Source organism: Mytilus galloprovincialis, chromosome 5 (genome assembly GCF_965363235.1).
Source record: "Mytilus galloprovincialis chromosome 5, xbMytGall1.hap1.1, whole genome shotgun sequence".
Lineage (NCBI taxonomy): Eukaryota > Metazoa > Mollusca > Bivalvia > Mytilida > Mytilidae > Mytilus > Mytilus galloprovincialis.
Genome location: NC_134842.1, coordinates 19318007 through 19338006, shown reverse-complemented (window position 1 = coordinate 19338006; position 20000 = coordinate 19318007). Strand labels below are relative to the sequence as shown.

The 20000-nt window shown below is 30.8% G+C and overlaps 1 long non-coding RNA gene across 1 annotated transcript; it reads right to left on the bottom strand.

The window, feature by feature from the left end:
• Positions 1-452: 452 nt before the first annotated feature.
• On the bottom strand, positions 453-18313 carry LOC143075332 (uncharacterized). The gene is made up of 10 exons (XR_012978290.1): positions 14991-18313; positions 14531-14598; positions 14117-14180; positions 12363-13474; positions 11817-11884; positions 10929-10993; positions 5762-7142; positions 3315-3384; positions 2929-2988; positions 453-1848 (listed from the first exon to the last, which is right to left on the bottom strand). It is a non-coding gene; the product is annotated as an uncharacterized LOC143075332 (long non-coding RNA).
• Positions 18314-20000: the final 1687 nt, after the last annotated feature.

The window sequence follows — 20000 nt, the reverse complement described above, 5'->3', positions numbered from 1 at the left end:
TTCAAAATGATAACGGTTCTCAAGATATAGAGCGGACACAATCTTTACCATAGGACATGGGGTTGTCAACTGAAACCAAAGTTTTTGACCTTGAACTTTGCCCGAGGCAGTCGTTCATAAATTATGACACAGCCTCTGGTGTTGGTTCATATACATGTCAAGTATAAACTTTGAAATCATAACGGTTCTCAAGATATAGAGCGGACACGATCTTCACCACAGGACACAGGGTTGTCAACTGAAACCAAAGTTTTTTTACCTTGACCTTTGACATAGGAAGTTGCACATACATCATGACACGTATTCTGGTGGTGGTTAATAAACATGTAAAGTATAAAGTATGAAATCATAATGGTTCTCTAGATATGGAGCGGACACGAAAGTGTTACGGACGGACGGACGGACGGACAGACTGATCACTATAGGGTACCCGCCTAAAGGTGGGACCCTAATAAATATAATTAAATATAAATAAATATAATTAAATATAAATAAATATAATTAAAGCATCTGCATGTGTCATACCCTCGACCACAGAAACCTCTTCCCCCTTTACTTGTCATCCAGATACAATTAAGATAAGATGATTTTCCAAATAAATTTTAATTACCAATTATTATGATCCTGCATGATACAAAATAACCAAATGAAACCAAACACAATCTGCTTATTTTAAGATGTGTGTAAATATCAAACAAACAGTTACTTGTGATATGCTTTTGATCACGGTTGTAAATTATCTTTAAATAAAAAGGAGGAAAAGGATCTGCATCATGGGTTTGGTATCAGTAGCAAAATATTACAATAATGCAAAATATTAATGACAGTACTGAGGATGCTATCTATTTTCCTGGTTGTTTTTATTATTGGGGGAAATAATCCTAATGTAATTTTTTAGTCTATATAATTACGTATAAAAGTTTATGAATTAAAAAAAAATCATGTAAATTTTTTGATACATGTAATAAATTTTGTAATTATTTAGTGACTATTCTTTGTTTAATATATAAACTTAAGGCTTTCTAGTCCTCAACTTATAAATAAATAATAAAATTCCATATAAAAAAAGAATCCTCAGTTTGTCTCAACTTTTAAAAATGACATCCAAAAACAATATAATTCTTATACAAAGTAAAACTGTGGTAAAAGCTATAATATAAAAATATTAAAACATGCATGTACAAATTATTTTTTGAGAATTACTCAACTCTTCCCATTGCAGAGGCGGTTAAGAGGGATCCCCCCCCCCCCCCCCCCCTTTGTGGGAAAAAAATTGTTGATTATAAAGGGAATCACTTGGGCTGGCCTGGTCCCCTCTTAGGCAGTCAGTGGAGTAAAACCAAACCCAAAACCCAAACATTTTTATTTGGGGTCAAAAACTTAGTAGTTAAAATATTTAACAGGGTACTAGTTTCATATTCTCTTTTCATAGTGTTTGGCCATCAAAATCCTACTATTTTGAATTGTAACCGACAAAATTCATTTCACAAAGCACTTGTAAGGCTACATAACTTAAAATATATATGTAAACCTATGTACATCTTGTGGGTACTTTGAGAAACCATATGGCATACCTTTGGGACCCCTCAAATAACAATAATTTCAGTTTAATTTTTCATCAATCACAAAACAATAATTGAATGCAAGTAATATAAATTAAAAAAAAATCTATAATTTGAAATTCAATACAGCAATAAAAATACAATTTGTTAAAAAAAACTCATTCTGCTTACAAGACTATACTGTCTACAGATTGTTCCAATAGATATATTAACAGTTCATCCGATTGTTTGCAGGATTATTGTCTGAGGATTTTACCATACAAGGCAGCAACTGTTACACTTTCAACTGAAAAGCAAAAAAGTTAAGTTTCAATTATTTTATCAAAATAATCTTAAGGGTATATAATAAAATTCAATTTAAAAAAAAATCATATCAATGAATGTGAAAACTCTTCTTATTGTTGCTACTTCATTTTACTGAAATTTGTCTATACACAAAAATAATTTTTCCAAACTTTACAATTATGAGACTTGACGTCAAATACCTGAGCAATTATTGGAAATATTTTACACAGTGAATGCAGAAGCTGCTGGTAAGTTCACTTAATAAAAAGTAAAATTTAATGAATATTTTGTTATTTGTTGTTTTATTGACCCTTACTGATCGAGATCCAAACAAAATTTTCTCCATGATAAAAAAGTAGGAATAAATTCTTTTGAAATTTGTAATGAAAATATGAATGACTGAATGTAAAGCAGTTATCATACATGATCATCTTTTTTTATGATAGCTAGGTTTTACTTGATATCAGATTATCTCCCCTTCACATCTGTCCCAAGACCACAATTAATGACCCCACTTTTCGTTGTCCATGAATATAGCTCCCTTTAATTATAGTGTATTTTTTCTTTATTTTTTTTCTTTTCCTTTCTCATACATTTTCTGGGGTGGAAATGAAAGAAGAGAGCTGAAATAAACTTTTGGATGTTTTATTTTCACTGATTTTGATGAGGAAAGAGTGATTCCGCCAGGTACAAAAAGGTAGTATTTACACTTTTCGGAACATCTCTTGACTTGCCTATAGGGGTATGGATGTGTATTGGCCAAATTTGTATGATGTAAACTATTTTTGGACTTGAACTGTACATAATTTGCACACACCAAAAATTAGACAAAAAGAATAGGCCATTTTTTTTTAAATGCGACAAAACGTTATAAAGAACTGATAGAGGAATTGTAGTCTCAGCCTAATCTTGTTCAGGGCAAGGGAGACAAATCAGTAAACATTAGATACACTTCTAAAGTAAAGGTACAACATTTTACATTGACATATATTTAGGATAGATATATAGATATCTAGGGGCATTTAAAATTAGATACATGTATAATAAATAAATTTAAATTGTTTGATTAATAAATTCTCACCTTAAAACAGCTCTAATAAATCCCCAAGCAAGTAACCCCAAGGAAACTTGTAATGCTAACCTGTAAAACAAAGTTCAAGGTCAGTTATTCTCAACTTTCAAAAAACATGTACATCATAATAATTTTTTAAAAGTTCTCAGATAACAAACAAAATTCTGCAAGAAAATAATTGGTATTCAAAATCAAACTAATGGTTATGTTTTTTGCCCTTTGTAAGTTTTTTTTTTTATCTCTCCAACACATTCCCGATTTACATTTTCAATTTTATTAAGTTGGCAAAAAATAAACTTGTATTTCATTATATTGTATAGTATTTCAAGCCTTCAAAAAATTTATTGATATCAAATACTATTAAAATTATTAAAAATAAAAGCTTTAATACCTACCAACATGTTAACAATATCAGATATCCATGTCTTACTCCCAACACCAGGAAAACATTGTAATTTCAACAACCTGAAATAAAAAAAAATATTTAAAAGATAAAATTAAGAAGAGAAACATAATTATGCCTTGTATCATTTCTTATGAATTTGTTATATAATATCTTCAAAATATTGACCTGATACATAAGGTAGGAAACATTTTCATGAAATACAAGTTATAAAAAAATGTTATGAAATGATGCAGATATCTTCAATATCACACAACCAGGTGCTCCGCAGGGCGCAGCTTTATACGACCGCAGAGGTCGAACCCTGAACAGTTGGGGCAAGTATGGACAAAACATTCAAGCGTGATACAGCTCTGAATTTGGATTGTGATCAAATTTTTGACATTACATGGTTTTTTTTTACACAAAACAAATGTCAAGATTTTACAAATCAATTAAAGATTTCTTCTTCAAACTTTTTAAATCTAAAATTAAATAGTTGATCATGACACAGCATAGGTTTCTGACACAGAACGAATGTGGTCTAATGAACTTAAAAGTTTTTTTTTGCCTTTGAGCAATTCACTATGCTGTTGAATATTAATCCTCTCAAAAAAATGTTTGAAGAAATTTTCTTTTTATTTATGAAATCTGAAATGAGAAAAATTTAACCCCCCCCCCCTTTTTTTTCACATCCCCGTTTCCCTTTTTCCAAAACTGATATCAATTCAAATTTCTAATGGAGTTTGCAACAATAACTACTCTTTTAAATACATCATAAAATATTAAAATGTAAAATAAAGTGCTTGTTATCACTGAATGGTAAAGATTGGTTGGTAGTAAAAGTGAATATACATTGTTTATTGTATAAAACAATAAAAAAAACTTCATCAGCAACATTTTATATTGGCAAATTTCCAATGAAGTTATTTACATAAAGTTATTGGCAAATAAAAATAGAAAATGACATCATAGTCATGTCTGGCAAATGTCCAACATACATTATCTAAAAACATTTTAGATAAGATAAGGAAAAAAAGCTTCATCAGCAACATTTTATATTGGCAAATTTCCAATGAAGTCATTTACATAAAGTTATTGGCAAATAAAAATAGAAAATGACATCATAGTCATGTCTGGCAAATTTCCAACATATATTATCAACTACTATTCTATACAAAGAAAGATAACTCCAATTGAAAATTAATTGCTATTACACAATATTGTGCAATTAGATATTTCTTGCTATTGTGCAATACCGTGCAATTGAAAATTTCTTGCTATTGCACAATATTTCATATGGAATCCTGATTTGGACCAACTTGAAAACTGGGCCCATAATCAAAAATCAAAGTACATATTTAGATAAAGCATATCAAATAAGCCCAAGAATTTAATTTTTGTTAAAATCAAACTTAGTTTAATTTTGGACCCTTTGGACCTTAATGTAGACCAATTTGAAAACTGGACCAAAAATTAAGAATCTACATACACAGTTAGATTTTGCATATCAAAGAACCCATTTATTCAATTTTTGATGAAATCAAACAAAGTTTAATTTTAGACCCCCATTTGGACCAACTTGAAAACTAGGCCAATAATTAAAAATCTAAGTACATTTTTAAATTCAGCATATCAAAGAACCCCAAGGATTCAATTTTTGTTAAAATCAAACTAAGTTTAATTTTGGACCCTTTGGACCTTAATGTAGACCAATTTGAAAACGGGACCAAAAGTTAAGAATCTACATACATAGTTAGATTCGGCATATCAAAGAACACCAATTATTCAATTTTTGATGAAATCACACAAAGTTCAATTTTGGACCCTTTGGGCCCCTTATTCCTAAACTGTTAGGACCAAAACTCCCAAAATCAATACCAACCTTCCTTTTGTGGTCATAAACATTGTGTTTAAATTTCATTGATTTCTATTTACTTAAACTAAAGTTATTGTGCGAAAACCTAGAATAATGCTTATTTGGGCCCTTTTTTGGCCCCTAATTCCTAAACTGTTGGAACCAAAACTCCCAAAATCAATCCCAACCTTTCTTTTGTGGTCATAAACCTTGTGTCAAAATTTCATAGATTTCTATTAACTTAAACTAAAGTTATAGTGTGAAAACCAAGAAAATGCTTATTTGGGCCCTTTTTGGCCCCTAATTCCTAAAATGTTGGGACCAAAACTCCCATAATCAATACCAACCTTCCTTTTGTGGTCATAAACCTTGTGTTAAAATTTCATAGATTTCCATTCACTTTTACTAAAGTTAGAGTGCGAAAACTAAAAGTATTCGGACGCCGGACGACGACGACGACGACGACGCCGACGCCAACGTGATAGCAATATACAACGAAAAATTTTTCAAATTTTGCGGTCGTATAAAAACCCTTAATAAATAAAAAGTTTTAAAAGTCTATAATAATATTATTATAAATTTTGTGGAACATTTCAACTCACCACAGATTTTTCCTGGTAAAGCCTCAGACTTGGTTGAAGATATAGTTGACCATCTTCCTTAGAGCTGCTATCATAACTGCCAAGGAGGTCCATGTCCTCATTATCTTATTGTCCATTTGCTTTCAAAAATAACATTACACATGTATAAAAAAAAAAAATATATCAGATGCACTTAACAAAATCAGTTTTTTTGAAAATTTCCCCTCATCAATTGTAGTTACCCGCTATTTCTCAAACCCTCCAAATCTATTATCTATAGAGCTCTGCTTACATATTTTTTTTTTATTTACAGAGCTCTAAATAATAGTCATTTTAGCTAGTATACATCTGATATTTAAAGAAAATGTGTACAAAAGTGAATATTTAAATAAAAAAAATTATATTCCCTATAAACACTTAGGGAATTTAAAGTATGAGGAATATAACAAGGGAATTACCTCCCCTTACCTTGAAAATATGACCCAGTCAAGACGCCACATCCTTCCTATATTTAACATGTTTAACAATAATACAAAATATAGTATAATTAAAATGAAAAAATAATACAGTATGTAAAAACTACAACACATTTCAAAAACTAATTCAGTACTTTTAACTTTTACCTAAGGGCCGTAGTGGCAGTGGTCTAAGAAGTATTATTGCATCTCTAGCATGTCAAAATGAGGTTGAGAATTCAAACCCAACCTGTGGTAGGTGTATTGACTCAAAGCTTAATTGACTAGAATTGACAGTTCCCTGGGGGAAAAGTTGGTGGGTATCTACTATTACTTTTAACTTTTTCAATCCATAAAAAATGGCCATCAAGATATTACAAATTGGGCTGAAAGTGGCATTATACACCAAAATTCAATCAATCAATCTTGTTTCACCAATATGTTCCTTTACTCTGCTTCTTGTGAAATAATTGTAATTTGTTTAACTAAAAGCACTGCAAAAAAATAACAAAAAGTTATAAAAATATCTAACAATTCAGGAAACTCAAAAAACACAATACATTTTGTTTTTGTTTTTTTTTGTTTTTTTAGATTCTCCATTCTGAACTGACTGGAAGCCTTTGGACTAGACAGACCATTATTAAGTTTACAAGTAAAATTGGTCCGTTTCATTTCATTTTCAAGGTAAAAATGAAATACAGTTACAGGGGGTGGGGAATAACGAATAAGATCTAAATTATGAAACAGTCTCCATAAGCACGATAAGAAAAGTAAGAGTAATTTGGAAATTTTAAATACAAGCTTCCAATCTAGTTGAAAATGGAGAATCTTTACACATTTTTTTTTTGTGTAAAAAATTACATTTTTTGAAACATATACAAAAAATTTCTGACTAATATTCTTCACTGTTATATCACATAATCAATGTATGCGGCAGCCAGAGTTTCCTGTAAAAGAAATAAACATCCTTAAACAAATGATCAAACTTATATAAAAATTTAAACATCATCTGATACAATTATTAGCAAATAAGGACGAAAAAGTAATCAATGTGTGTCTTAATTGTCGTTTATTCTTTTTTATGAATCATTGCGTTGGTTTTCGTGTTTGAAATTGTTTCACATTTTGTCATATTCAGGGCCTCTTATTGCTTACTTTAAAACTGGTACTGTAAATTCACAAATTATGCAAGCATCTATTCTTGTGATTTTTTAATAAATGGACAAAAATGCAATATGAATATTACCGATTTCAGAAAAATCTACCTTCAAAGTTAGGCATCAGAGATTAGAATGATGAATATGAGTACCTATTGTGATAATCAACCAGTTGTATTATTAAAATTCATAACGATTTTGCTCATTGTTGAATGTCTTATGGTGACTGTAAGTTGATTCTCTTATTGATAGTTGTGTAGTTGGCAATCTTATAACCTTTCTTTATTCTTATATACCCTTATGATTACCGGTATAATTAAAACTTTTAATTTGGAAAACATTTTTAAAATGTTAGATCTACACGTGTACATAATTAAATCCATGGTGCATTGACATACTCCTGGATGAATTATAAGTTCAATCTATTTTTAGCTCACCTGGCCCGAAGGGCCAAGTGAGCTTTTCCCATCACTTTGCGTCCGTCGTCCGTCGTCCTGCGTCCGTCGTCGTCCTGCGTCCGTCGTCGTTAACTTTTACAAAAATCTTCTCCTCTGAAACTACTTGGCCAAATTTAATCAAACTTGGCCACAATCATCATTGGGGTATCTAGTTTAAACTAGAGGCTCTAAAGAGCCTGTGTCGCTCACCTTGGTCTATGTGAATATTAAAGGAAGCAGATGGATTCATGACAAAATTGTGTTTTGGTGATGGTGATGTGTTTGTACATCTTACTTTACTGAACATTCTTGCTGCTTAAAATTATCTCTATCTATAATGAACTTGGCCCATTAGTTTCAGTGGAAAATGTTAGTAAAAATTCACAAATTTTATGAAAATTGTTAAAAATTGACTATAAAGAACAATAACTCCTAAGGGGGTCAATTGACCATTTTGGTCATGTTGACTTATTTGTAAATCTTACTTTGCTGAACATTATTGTTGTTTACAGTTTATCTCTATCAATAATAATATTCAAGATAATGACCAAAAACAGCAAAATTTCCTTAAAACTAACAATTCAGGGTCAGCAACCCAACAACGGGTTATCCGATTCATCTAAAAATTTCAGAGCAGATAAATGTTGACCTGATAAACAATTTTACCCCATGTCAGATTTGCTCTAAATGCTTTGGGTTTTGAGTTATAAGCCAAAAACTGCATTTTACCCCATGTTCTATTTTTAGCCATGGCGGCCATCTTGGTTTGATGGCCGGGTCACCGGACACATTTTTCAAACTACTAACCCAAAAGATGATTGTGGCCAAGTTTGGATTAATTTGGCCAAGTAGTTTCAGAGGAGAAGATTTTTGTAAAAGATAACTAAGATTTACGAAAAATGGTTAAAAATTGACTATAAAGGGCAATAACTCCTAAAGGGGTCAACTGACCATTTCCGTCATGTAGACTTATTTGTTAATCTTACTTTGCTTAACATTATTGCTGTTTACAGTTTATCTCTATCTATAATAATGTTCAAGATAATAACCAAGAACAGCAAAATTTCCTTAAAATTACCAATTCAGGGGCAGCAACCCAACATCGGGTTGTCCGATTCATCTGAAAATTTCAGGGCAGATAGATCTTGACCCTATAAACAATTTTACCCCCATGTCAGATTTGCTCTAAATGCTTTAGTTTTTGAGTTATAAGCCAAAAACTGAATTTTACCCCTATGTTCTATTTTTAGCCGTGGTGGCCATCTTGGTTAGTTGGCCGGGTCACCGGACACATTGTTTAAACTAGATACCCCAATGATGATTGTGGCCAAGTTTGGTTTAATTTGGCCCAGTAGTTTCAGAGGAGAAGATTTTTCTAAAAGATAACTAAGATTTACGAAAAATGGTTAAAAATTGACTATAAAGGGCAATAACTCCTAAAGGGGTCAACTGACCATTTGGGTCAGGTTGACTTATTTGTAAATCTTACTTTGCTGAACATTATTGCTGTTTACAGTTTATCTCTATCTATAATAATATTCAAGATAATAACCAAAAACAGTAAAATTTCCTTAAAATTACCAATTCAGGGGCAGCAACCCAACAACGGGTTGTCCGATTCATCTGAAAATTTCAGGGCAGATAGATCTTGACCTGATGAACAATTTTACCCCATGTCAGATTTGCTCTAAATGCTTTGGTTTTTGAGTTATAAGCCAAAAACTGCATTTTACCCCTATGTTCTATTTTTAGCCATGGCGGCCATCTTGGTTGGTTGACCGGGTCACCGGACACATTTTTTAAACTAGATACCCCAATGATGATTGTGGCCAAGTTTGGTTAAATTTGGCCCAGTAGTTTCAGAGGAGAAGATTTTTGTAAAAGTTAACGACGCCAGACGACGACGGACGACAGACGACGGACGACAGACGACGGACGACGGACGCCGGACGCCAAGTGCTGAGAAAAGCTCACTTGGCCCTTTGGGCCAGGTGAGCTAAAAATGTGTCCGGTGACCCCGCCAATCAACCAAGATGGCCGCCATGGCTAAAAATAGAACATAGGGGTAAAATGCAGTTTTTGGCTTATAACTCAAAAACCAAAGCATTTAGAGCAAATCTGACATGGGGTAAAATTGTTTATCAGGTCAAGATCTATCTGCCCAGAAATTTTCAGATGAATCGGACAACCCGTCAATGGGTTGCTGCCCCTGAATTGGTAATTTTATGGAAATTTTGCTGTTTTTGGTTATTATCTTGGATATTATTATAGATAGAGATAAACTGTTAACAGCAATAATGTTCAGCAAAGTAAGATTTACAAATAAGTCAACATGACCGAAATGGTCAGTTGACCCCTTTAGGAGTTATTGCCCTTTATAGTCAATTTTTAACCATTTTTCGTAAATCTTAGTTATCTTTTACAAAAATCTTCTCCTCTGAAACTACTGGGCCAAATTAATTCAAACTTGGCCACAATCATCTTTGAGGTACCTTGTTTGAAAAATGTGTCTGATGACCTGGCCATCCAACCAAGATGGCCACCACGGCTAAAAATAGAACAGGGGTAAAATGTAGTTTTTTGCTTATAACTCTGAAACCAAATCATTTAGAGGAAATCTGACAAGGAGTTAAATTGTTAATCAAGTCAATATATATCTGCCCTGAAATATTCAAATGAATTGGACAACCGGTTGTTGGGTTGCTGTCCTCCAATTGGTAATTTTTAAAGACATTTTGCTGTTTTTGGTTATTATCTTGAATACTATTATAGATAGCGATAAACTGTAAACAGCGATAATGTTCATCAAAGTAAGATCTACAAATAAGTCCACATGACCTAAATGGTCAATTGACCCCTTAAGGAGTTATTGCCCTTTATAGTCAATTTTTAACAATTTTCATTAATTTGGTAAATTTATGTAAATTTTTACCAAATATTTTTCTCTGTTACTAATGGGCAAAGTTCATTATAGATATAATTGTAAGAAGCAAGAATGTTCAGTAAAGTAAGAACTTCAAACACATCACCATCACCAAAATACAATTTTGTCATGAATCCATTTGTGTCCTTTGTTTAATATGCACATAGACCAAGGTGAGCGACACAGGCTCTTTAGAGCCTCTAGTTTAGTTCTTACCATAAAATTCAGCTCCAATGGCCCTTTCCCAGCTTCAATCCTTACAGACAAGCTGTAGTGCTAACCTGAAATATAAAATGCTTGGTCAATCAAAATTGTTTTAAAGGATCACTTCTGGAATACTCTATCTACGTTACAGGTTTATAAAATGGGTAAAATATATACATGTAATAATAGACATCAAACCAACAACCCACTTCAATCCTATAAGGGGTAGGTTTAAAAAAGCTAAAGTTGGCCGTAAGATTTTAATCTTTTTTGATTCAGGCCCAAAAACTACAAATTTGACATATACAGTGTTGTGGTATCATTATTGATACAAAATAACCACATCATCTTTTTGGCACCTCACAATATAAACTACTAAGTTATGACCTGTTGATTATGCAATTCTGCTGTTTTTCGCAAAAGCGCCAATGAAGGCCCAATTTTTCACAATTCAGAATTTTTTTTTAGCATAATTCACTTTCCCTGATCCAGAAATAGTTTATGTCTTGTAATTTAAATATTACCCTTAGCACCTTTAGTTTATTAAACATTTTTGACCAAAGGTATTATTCTTAAAGCTTTTAGGTCAGAAAATCCATAAAATCATCGCATTTTGATGATATCTCCCAATATGGTTAATTATAGAGTCTACAATGTATTATAAAGAAGCAATTTATTTTATGTTGCATTACGTCTTTTGAAATATATCCATTAAGTAACCAGATGGGGCATTTTTGATATTCTATGATAAAGGCTGAAATTTAATGGTACCGATAAAATAAAGAGTATACTGTTGACCAAACTTATAAACCTTTAACCCTAAAGTCAGTATTTATTTCCAAATAATATTATTTATAGAATTATTATCTTTTAAACAGGATTAATATTACTGGCACCTACCTACATATTAGCTGTACGAGACCACCAAGTCTTATTTCCACACCATAAAAACATGCCACAGAAAGTATCTAAAAAGAAATGAATACATTTATTAATTTTACAAACTAATTTATATGTCAACCTAAAGATCATACTTTACAAATTGTTCTGATTTCTTACATCATGTACCAATAGTTTAACATTCACATATTTTGTAATATTTATACAAAAGATTGAAAAACAAACAAAAAAAGTCAAAGGTTTATGATTTGAATTCTACACTCAACTACTTTGAATAATGAAAATGAGTTGTCTCCCATTGAATAAACAAATCTTGCTGTTAATTAAAGTAGTCTCCCCTTGAAAGTTGATTCCTATCTCAGAATCTTGTATTTGTAATAGAAATTCTTGTTTATGTACATGCTATCTCAAAAATATTAAACTTGTAAATAAATTCTTCAAAGATGTTTTTCATGCAGAAAATAAAGATGAATATGTACCTTTTAACAATTATACACATGTATTTCTAGAAAATGTATAGAAATTGTTTGACTTCAATAAACTTGCCTTCTCAATTTCATGGTTAAGCCTCAGACTTGGTTGAAGATTTTATTGACCATCTTCCTTTGAGCTGCTCTCCTGGCTGCCAGGGTGGCTGTCATCATTATCTTAATTGCAATCTTTCAGTTGTTGGTCCATTATTTATAGAAATAAATAAAAAATATCAGATGCACTCTCAATTAATCACATATCTTGAAAATGTCACCAAATCAATTCTACCCGTAATGACCCATGATTTCTCCCTCCCTCAAAACTATTATCTAGACCTCTGTTTACATTTTTTTATTTACAGAACTCTGAATAACAGTCAATAATACATTGTTTTGTATTAGCTAGTATGCATCTGATATCAAAGCAAAAACAAATGTGAAAATCAAGTAAATAGTTATATATTCCCTACCATGAGGAAATTTCGAGAATGAGGAGTTAAACAGGGGAATTTATTACCTCCCATTGCCAAAAAATTTCACCTGTTGGGACTCCACATCTAACAAAAATACAAAATGGTAGAGCTATAATTAAAAATAAATAATTTGATATAAAATATTCAAACATTTACAAAAAATATTTAGCACCTTGGTGGTTCTCTCCCATTACTCTGACTTTCTCAACCATTAAAAAAATGGTCACCCAAGATATAATCAATATTACTGAAAGTGGTGAGTATACACTAAAAATCAATCAATCTTTTTTTCACCAGGATGTTTCTTTACTATGGTTATTTTGAAATAATTTGTTTGAGCTAAAAACAATGCTAAAAATAACAAAACATTGGAAAAATATTTATATCATACAAATAAGAAAAATACATTTCTTTTTTTTTTTTTTTTTTTTTTAGATTCTCCATTCTCAACCTACTGGAAATGTTTTAAATACACATGGACCATTATTAAAATAGTCTCAAGTAGGTCTACAAGTTATATTGTAAAATTCTGAAGTATCAATTTAGCATACAACTTCCAGTCTTGCTGAAAATAGAGAATCTTTACATTTTTTTTTTATTTGTGATAAAAATTATAAACATTTTTTCAAACATACACAAAAATAGTCTGAATTACATTCTTTTTTTGTTTCAGTTGTATTGCACAATAATTTCTTGCAGCCACAGTTGAAGTCACCTGAAAAAGAAATATGCATTCTAATATCTGTCAGAACAACGAATATTCAATGCAAAGGAATCAGTAACTGGTTATTGCATTGATGATGCATAGAAAATTGATTTACTTGGTCTTAAAGTGATGTGTTGACATGAATTTACAAACAACCAGTCTTCTTTAGCAAACAAAGGATGACAAGTAGTTGGTTGCTGTCTAACATATTTGTTATTATTTCATTGTTTCATCATAAATCTAGCTGTTGGTTTTCTTGTTTGAATTGTTTCACATTTTTTCATGTCGCCTACTTTCTGTTTTATAGTTAATTGTAAAGTATATGTTTTGCTCATTGTTGTAGGCCATAGTGACCATTAGTTGCTTACATCCATGTCATTTGGTCTCTGGGAGAGTTATTTCATTGACAATGATCTTCTTTACTTTATATATGGGGACAATTTTAGATTTTCTAAGTAACAGTATAATTTTTTATTTCCTTTATTTATCTTCATACCTCCTAATGTTCTCCTTCCAGATTATATATACGATTATAGTTTTAAGAAAAATTAAAGTATACTACTTCTCTGCACAATTAAAGTATAATACTTCTTAGCATAATGAAGAACTAGGTTTGTACATGTTCTTTGCTGAATAATTCATAGTTCTTACCATAAAAGCCAGCTCCAATGCCCATTCCCAACTTCAATCCTTACAGACAAGCTGTGAAGCTAACCTGAAATATAAAATGTTGTCATATTATTAATAAAATGGTTTAAAAGGATCACTTGTTACTGTATTAAAATTAAAAAGAAATGGGTTATATTCATGTACTAGATGTTGAGAACATATTGACTAGACAGCAATCCAACAACATAACAAACCAAATAACCATGTTAGATCCTTCAATTTACACTATACATTGTATTTGTACTATCAAGAGAGGGTAGAAATAAATAATAGAAATTTAGTGTTTGATTATTTCACGGCAAGGAAAGTAAAAAATGGATCTAATTATTTTTATACATGTACTACATTTATCTTTTTTTTTCTTTCTTCTTTTCGAAACTGTATACTGGTACCTACCTATATATTAGCTGTGTTAGACCACCAAGTCTTATTCCCACACCATGAAAACATGTCACAGAAAGAACCTAAAATATAAAAATTGACAATTTATTTATATACTTTACTTATTTCCATTTCCCCTACATTTACCAATATTGTTTGGATTTCTTACTACGTGTACACATAAGTATAACATCAATAACTGTAAAATCAATGTAAAAGACGAAAAATTACAAAAAAGTCTTATAAATTCACTTATTGAATTTCAACTCCACAAAAATAATGGTTTAAAAATATTTTATTGTTCATAAAGGTAAATCATCTGCACATTTTACAATGAGTTATCTCCCATTGAAAGGCAAAAAATAACATTTTACGATAGTAACATCACTTTCTCCACTGTAACTGCATTGTATGCTCTAAATATACACTTTTTATAAAATAATGTATAGAACTTGTTTGACTTAATTAAACTTGCCTTCTTATTTTCTTGGTAAAGCCTCAGACTTGGTTGAAGATTTATTTAACCATCTTCCTTGGAGCTGCTACCATGGTTACTTTTTCATGCTTTTCAACATAATTCTTTATGCTGGTCCAGTTCACTGAATCCAATTTATGCACTTAACGAAATGTCCTTTCCATTGTATTTAATCAAGTGTACAATTATCACAAGAATGTTCCAAAGCATCTCACAATATTTTCTTTTTCCATTCATGGCAGTTGAAGCAATTCTCAATGTAATATACAAATAATATTTTTAATTCATACATAAAATACAGTAAAAATACCAGGTGTGCTTTTAAATTGGTAACAGCTGTATTTTCTTTTATTTAGAGAGCTCTAAATAATAGCTCTTTAATATTAGTTTGGAGACATCTGATATGTAAAGACCTAAAAAAAGAGGTAATAAAAAAGAACAGAATAGTAATTGGCTAACACCTATAAATCACAAACATTTTCTAATGTTTTGGAGCATAGTTTAATAAAAATATCCCTTCTTTTAAGTTTATCATCATGCACATCATAAGCATGAAAATTATACTCCAAAAATTGATCATAGCCTGAAGTAGCTCAGTTGTCCAAATTCATATTTTCCTTTAACAATGAAGAATGGACTGAAATTTAAATAAGGTATATGGAATTTTAAAAGGTCAAAAATTGTTGATGACAATCAATCTTAATCAATTTGCATGAGAGTTCTAAAGATATGAGTTTCGAAACAAAAATTGTTACCTTCTTAAAAAGATTTTAGATAAAAAGCTCCCACTTCAAGAAAAATTAGAAAAATTATAAACATTTCAAACTGCTGTTAAGTTATAATTACACAAAACTGGTACCGTCTGTAAATTTAAATAAAAGTGGGGAAAATTCCTCAAACAATTTCATACTAGGAGTTACACAACTTCAACACGAGTGCAATCATTCATTGAAGTTTTGATGATACAAGAAACACTGAAAATATAAAATACAAATTTATTAAATGCAAAATAGTGGTATGAAGTAGAAAATCTTTTTAGGACCAAATTTAGAAAGAAAAATTGTGAACTAAAGAAATGGTAAAAAAATGCTGATTCTTTAGAATAAAAAAACAATTGTCCAAATTCAAATTGCATGTGATAAAAATCATTAAATTTTAAACTTTAATAGCTGAAGAAAAAAGTTACAAAATTAACAATTCGAAAGAAACATTTTTGTTCCCAAATCAAGTTTGATACATGTATCATATTAATTGCAGGTGATGACAAAATTTTGTTTTTCATAAGACTGCTTCCAAAAACCTCTGTTTGAAAAGAAGAGAAATCACTGATATCTTGACATTAATAGAGATGGACTAGCACAAGGTAACTCTTGGAATGACTGGTTCCTTAAACATGTTAAATGGAGGATAACAGTCAGAACTAACTCCAGTCAATACACAGACAGGAAACAGCTCTTTTTGGCCATTTGTAGAGGAAACAAATCCCATGTAATAACGTAAATAGTCTTACATCTTCAAATGATAAAAAAGCAATTATTTAAACCCCCAGGGGTGGTTTAAGCCATTTCTAAAGAGAGGGGGCTCCCACCCAGGATAAAATGCAGGGTTCAAACTAGTTTATGTTCCGATTCAATTGCATTGATCATCAAAAAAATTGTAAGGGTTCCCCAGAACCCAGTGTCTGAGATTCACTGTAGCAATCCCTAGTCTTTTTCTTATCTTTTGATTGTAAGAAGCAATTCAGTCCAAATTTGGTAAAAATCTGGGATAGTTTATGAATCTAACATGTCTAATAAATGTTTTAAAAACTTCAGATTGTATTTAAGGTTAACTAAGTCCATTTATAAGTAAAATACTGAAAAACAGAAACAAAGTATTAAATAATTTTCCTTCTAGATACATTTTGTTTGTACTAGCTTCTGTCCAAGTTTGTTACAAATCCAGAATATTTTAAGAAGTTATTAGAATTTTAAAAACTTTAACCACAGAGTGAATGTATTGTATCCTGGCATTTATAAGTAAAAAATGTAAAAATTAATTCGTTTTATTTACAAAATTTACTTCTGGATACTATCTTATGATCATAAACAAGCTTCTGTCAAAGTTTGGTAGAAACCCAGAATAGTTTTAGAAAGTTATCAAAATTTCAAAAACTTGAAGCAAAGAGTGAATATTTGTGATTGCCAACGACAACCCGCTGACAGAATGTAGGATGGTTAGGTCTAATTTTTTTCAACTTAAATTGAAGGCTGGACAAAAAGTATTAATGGTATTTTACATTTACAGTTACATTAAGTGAAATTCCCAGTAAAATATATAATCAGCAAAATGCATAGTATTTTTTTTATTTGAATTGTCTATAAAAGATTCACTTATGATAATTCTTATAACAATACTTCAGGGATTGTTGGAATAATTAAATTAAATGATAATTTGCACTTCACAAAGACACAATGTCGACAGGAGGAAAAATAATAAATAAAAAATAAAAGAAGGTAATAATGGGAGTTTAAAAAGAATGTCAAATAAAATTTGTTGAATAGTGTTTAATCAAATTTTGCAGAGGTACATGCTTCCAATTGGCTTCGCTCAGAGTTACTGCCTCTAATTGGGACCACTCTGCCGGGGGTACTGCTTCTAATTAGCTTTAGCAGACAGAGGTATATATGTACTGCTTCCAATCAGCTTCGCAACAAGACAGAGGGTAGGTGCTCCCAATTAGCTTCACCATGAGGTACGTGCTTCCAATTGGCTTCGCTCAGACAAACATACTTCTTCCAGTGTTGAAATAGTACGGTAAGCAAGTCTGTACTACATCCAGCATCGTAAATGGTACATAATTGCAAGTCAAATGTCGTCCAAATTTACAAAAACATTTTATTTAACATTCTTGATCCAGTTAAAGTTCACATCTACGTTCACTCCCTATTTGTAATTTATTCTGATGGTGTCATTGTGAAATGCAAATTTTCATTACAGAATTCTGTACTCTCCTTTAGTTTCAATCCTGATGAAGGACCCATAGGAACCAAAATATGTCTATCTTATTGATTCACTGTAGCAATCCCTAGTCTTTTTCTTATCTTTTGATTGAAAGAAGCATCTGTTCAAGTTTGGTCAAAATCCAGAATAGTTTATGAATCTAATAAATGTTTAAAAAACTTTAACAGCAGACTGTATGTTATGTTAACTTGAAGAAAAACTAAGTCCATGTATAAGTGATAAACAGAAAAAATGGAATTTTATTTTTACAAAATTTACTTTAGGATACTATCTTATGATCATAAACAAGGTTTTGTCCAAACTTGGTACAAATCCAGGAGAATTTAAGAAAGTTATTAAAATTTCAAATATGCTGACACCGCCAAGGACGACGCCGACGACGGAATGAAGGATCGCTATGTCTCATTTTTTAAACTAAAGACTTAAGTCAAAGGCTAATAAATATATACAACATTTGAGGCTTAATGATGAAACTTGACTTCAAGTATGTTGCAAGCAAAAAGTGAATACTGTGGATTCATTATTATTGACAGTTTTTTATTTTTTATTCATGTGAACCACAAATTTTAGTTTTTCACAAGATTATTTTTTGAGGATTTGTATGAAGAATTTGTAAAATGTCTGAATGAAAGCATATTATTGGGGATTAGAGTTGTAAAATTAACCCAAGAATGAGATATCCGCCGCAAAACAGATTTTACTACCATATAACACTAGGGATGATTATTTAAATAACTCTGGGAAATGATGATAGTTTTAGATAACTCAGAATGAAGTTTGTTTTTTGTTGGTTTTTTTTAGGGGGGGGGGATAACCCCGGGTTTGAAATGATTTAATTAATTATCCTCCCATTTGGTTAAAGTTTTAAGTGATTTTTATAGATAAGAGATGCATCCAATTAGATTATAATTTTGAAATGTTACTTTTACTTCACCATTACAAGTGCTTTAAAGAAACAGATACCCTGAAATAATTTTGTTGACGCTCAAGTAAATAACATTTTGGGACATTTTTCACAATACTGTATTTGAATTCAATCTAAGATACAAATATATATTTAATTTTTTGGTTTCCAATACATCATAATATGTCAAATACAATTTAGAATTTGATTTAAGACATTTAATTGCTTTTGACATTGTTTCGAAAATTATACATTTTTTTTTTTCAGATTTAATGTTCAAATAGCTTTAAGCTCCAAATCATATTTTTTCCAAATATTTAAATGACCAAACAAATATCAAATACTTTCATTTCAGAATTACATATAAAGATATTCCCTTGAAAGCAGAACACCATATCCTGAACACTTGAAAACCATAACACCATTCAAAGAACCAATGAAAAAAACAAAAGAAACAACCAGACCCTACTGCAAGCTACAGCAAAAAGAAACTGTTAGTAAGAGACGCAGCGCTCCAAGTTCAATGTATTTCTGAAATGATAATTTGATATTTGTTTTTTTGTCTTCAAAAACAACTTTTAAGATGAACATTATTGTTCAGCAATGAAACTTTAAATGCAGATGACTGTGACCTAAATTTAGTTTCAAGTACAAATGTACTATGTTATTCTCCAATTTGACAATCAAGATGTATTGAAACAGTAAAAAAAGTTAGGGAAATTGTTTAATTATAAATCTGAAATTTCAGTTTTATCTTTTTTAACTAGTGAACCACAAAAAAACTGCAGGAATATTTTGGCCAACCCAATTTCAACCACCTAAAAGCACTGACAATGCAAACAAGACAATGTTTTAAAATGTTTTATTGATATTTGTTGATCATTGGACCCACAGACCTTAAATGTTTTACAACTTAATAAACCTCATCCAAAGTTATTTCAACTATCCCCATTTCAACATGGATCAATTTGACAAAAAATTAACAAATTTAATAAGTGGGCAATCCACTCTGGGTTAATCTCCAACCTCTTTTTTAGCTTCAAATGTTGTTGCATATTAAAATATGCCAAATTGAACTACTGAAATTGATGGGCAAATCATTT